This window comes from Phoca vitulina, unplaced genomic scaffold (genome assembly GCF_004348235.1).
Source record: "Phoca vitulina isolate PV1807 unplaced genomic scaffold, GSC_HSeal_1.0 scaffold8, whole genome shotgun sequence".
In the NCBI taxonomy this organism is placed as follows: domain Eukaryota; kingdom Metazoa; phylum Chordata; class Mammalia; order Carnivora; family Phocidae; genus Phoca; species Phoca vitulina.
The window spans coordinates 24,255,499-24,259,296 of record NW_022589711.1 but is presented as its reverse complement, the minus strand read 5'-3'; positions in this window follow the sequence as shown (position 1 = coordinate 24,259,296).

Here is a 3,798-nt window from a genome sequence, read left to right as displayed (position 1 = left end):
AATGTTCCCTCTATCCCTATACTCTGAAGAGTTTTAATCAGGAAAGGATGTTGTATTTTGTCAAATGCTTTTTCTGCATCAATTGAGAGGACCATATGGTTCTTCTCCCTCCTCTTATTAATGTGTTGTATCACATTGATTGATTTGTGAATGTTGAACCACCCTTGCATCCCGGGGATAAATCCCACTTGGTCGTGGTGGATGATCCTTTTAATGTATTGTTGGATCCTATTAGCTAGGATTTTGTTGAGGATTTTGGAATCCATATTCATCAGGGATATCGGTCTGAAATTCTCCTTTTTGATGGGGTCTTTGCCTGGTTTGGGGATTAAGGTAATGCTGGCCTCATAGAATGAGTTTGGAAGTTTTCCTTCTGTTTCTAGTTTTTGAAACAGTTTCGGTAGAATAGGTATTATTTCTTCTTTGAATGTTTGGTAGAATTCCCCAGGGAATCCATCAGGCCCTGGACTCTTGTTTTTTGGGAGGTTTTTGATCACTGTTTCAATCTCGTTACTGGTTATTGGCCTATTCAGGTTGTCAATTTCTTCCTGTTTCAGTCTTGGCAGCTTATAGGTTTCAAGGAAGGCCTCCATTTCATTCAGATTGCTCAGTTTATTGGCATATAGTTGTTGATAATAATTTCTAATAATTGTTTCTATTTCCTTGGTGTTAGTCATGATCTCTCCCCTTTCATTCATAATTTTATTAATTTGGGTCCTTTCTCTTTTCTTTTGGATAAGTCTGGCCAGTGGTTTATCGATCTTATTAATTCTTTCAAAGAACCAACTTCTAGTTTCCTTGATCTGATCTACTGTGTTTCTGGTTTCTAATTCACTGATTTCTGCTCTAATTTTAATTATTTCTCTTCTAATGTGTGGCTTAGGCATCGTTTATTGCTTTTTCTCTAGTTCTTTAAGGTGTAGAGTTAGTTGGTGGATTCGGGATTTTTCTATTTTTTTGAGTGAGGCTTGGATGGCTAGGTATTTCCCCCTTAGGACTGCCTTTGCAGTATCCCATAGGTTTTGGACTGATGTGTTTTCATTCTCATTGGTTTCCATGAATTGTTTAAGTTCTTCTTTGATTTCCTGGTTGACCCAAACATTCTTGAGCAGAGTGGTCTTTAGCTTCCAAGTGTTTGAATTTCTGCCAAATGTTTTCTTGTGTTTGAGTTCCAGTTTTAAAGCATTGTGGTCTGAGAATATGCAGGGAATAATCTCAATCTTTTGATATCGGTTGAGACCTGATTTGTGACCCAGTATGTGCTCTATTCTGGAGAAAGTTCCATGTGTGCTCGAGAAGAATGAGTATTCTGTTGTTTTAGGGTGGAATGTTCTGTAAATATCTATGAGGTCTATCTGGTCCAGTATATCATTCAAAGCTCTTGCTTCCTTGTTGATTTTCTGCTTAGATTATCTGTGCATTGCTGAGAGTGGAGTATTGAGGTCTCCTACAATTAACGTATTGTTATCAATATGACTCTTTATTTTGGTTAACAGTTCGTTTATGTAGATGGCTGCTCCCATGTTGGGGGCATAGATATTTACAATTGTTAGATCTTCTTGTTGGGTAGACCCTTTAAGAATGATAGAGTGTCCTTCTGTGTCTCTAATTACAGACTTTAGTTTAAAATCTAATTTGTCTGATATAAGAATTGCTACCCCAGCTTTCTTTTGAGGTCTGCTGGCATGGAAGATGGATCTCCATCCCTTCACTTTCAGTCTGGATGTATCTTTAGGTTCAAAATGAATCTCTTGTAGGCAGCATATGGTTGGGTCCCTGTCTTTTTATCCAGTCTGCAACCCTGTGCCATTTTATGGGAGCATTTAGGCCACTCACGTTGAGAGTGATTATTGAAAGATATGAATTAATTGTCATCATGCTGCCTGTGAAGACGTTGTTTTTATAGATTGTCCCTGTAAATTTCTGTTGTAGATCACTCTTGGGGTCTTTCTCCTTTTATAGAACCCCCCTTAATATTTCTTGCAGGGCTGGCTTAGTGGTCACATATTCTTTCAGTTTCTGCTGGTTGTGGAAGCTCCGCATCTCTCCATACATTCTAAATGACAGCCTTGCCGGATAAAGTATTCTTGGCTGCATGTTCTTCTCATTGAGTACCCTGAATATGTCTTGCCAGGCCTTTCTGGCTTGCCAGGTCTCTGTGGATAGGTCTGACGTTATTCTGATGTTCCTCCCTCTGTACGTAGGAATCTCTTCCCCCTAACTGCCCTTAAGATGGTTTCCTTGGTTCTAAGATTTGCAAGTTTTACCATCACATGCTGGGGTGTTGGCCCGTTTTCCTTGATCTTGGGAGGGGTCCTCTCTGCCTCTATGACTCAAATATTTGTTTCATTCCCCAGATTAGGGAAGTTCTCAGCTACGATTTGCTCAAATACATCTTCTAGTCCTCTCTCTCTGTCCACTCCCTCCGGGATTCTGATTATTCTGACATTGGAACGCTTCATGGTGTCACTTATTTCTCTGATTCTATTTTGATGGATTCTGAGTTGTTTTTCCCTGGCCTCCTCTTTTCCCTGTTTATCTATTATATTGTCTTCCAGGTCGCTTATTCACTCTTCTGCCTCAGTTACCCTAGCTGTTAGATTATCTAGATTGGATTGGATCTCATTGATAGCATTTTTAAGTTCTGCCAATTCACCTTTTATTTCTGCCCTTAGAGACTCTATGTTGCCATTAATTGATTTCTCCATTCTAGCCATTGTCTTCACAATTGCTAGCCTGAATTCCATCTCCGACATCTTGGTTATATCTGCATCCATTTGTAAATCTGCAGCATAAGTCATGATCTCTGAGTCTTTTCTATTTTGGGGGTTCCTCCTCCTAGTCATTCTGTTGATGGGTGTTTGAGGGAATGTATAGAGTCGAAATTATTGACCAGAACCCAAGCAAGATTCACCTGTTTTCTTGGGACCTTAGGGTTGCTGGCCTCTTGTTTTCCCAGCCTGTCTTCTGGGGGGGGGGCCTGCTGCGCTGTTACTCAGGCAACCCTGTTTGGGCGGAGTTGCCCTGCCCCCCTGTGTTGGGGGATAGGCTCAGCGGGAATCAGTTTATGGGGCTTTTGTTCTCTGGCGGCTTTCCCTGGAGGCTTTCTGCGTCTCTTCCACGAGTCAGAGCAGAAGAGACTGCAGTCTGTTCTTCAGTGAGCTCTCCAGGCCACACTGTCTCCGTTACTGTCTGTGCTGCTATAAACTGCAGCGTCCTGGTTTGTGCAACCCTCCACAGAGCCCCCAGTCCTGCTTCCAGGTTGGGGCACGTGTCTGCCCTTTGTGCTTCTAAAACTGCCAGCCGCTTCCAGTTCGCACGTGCGACCCTGCCGCTCCGGGTTTCTGCCCCGTGGGCTGCCCTAAAGTCCTTTCCCCGTCACTACCGGTCTATGAGTCTGTGCCCCGTCCCCAGCGTGCAAGGCTGTCACTCACCGGTGGTGTAGGATCCCCACAGCCAGGCACCCTCCTGCTGCCGTTTATCCTCTGAAATCTGCCCGGGGAATCAGGGCTCCCCGCTTTGTACCTCAAAACCAACCGCCTGCGATATTCTGTTTGTAGAGATCCAGATCTTCTTACATCTCAGGCTGATTTCATGGGTGCTCAGAGTAGCCTGGGAGATATCCAGCTCAATTCTGGGGACCAGTTCAAATAGGGTCCCCTACTCCTCCACCATCTTTCCTCCTCCAGGAATTATTCTTATTAAAAAAAACAGGGTTCCTTCAGCCATGTTCCCTCTTTCTTTTCCTTCCTTCCTTCCTTCCTTCCTTCCTTCCTTCCTTCCTTCCTTCCTTCCTTC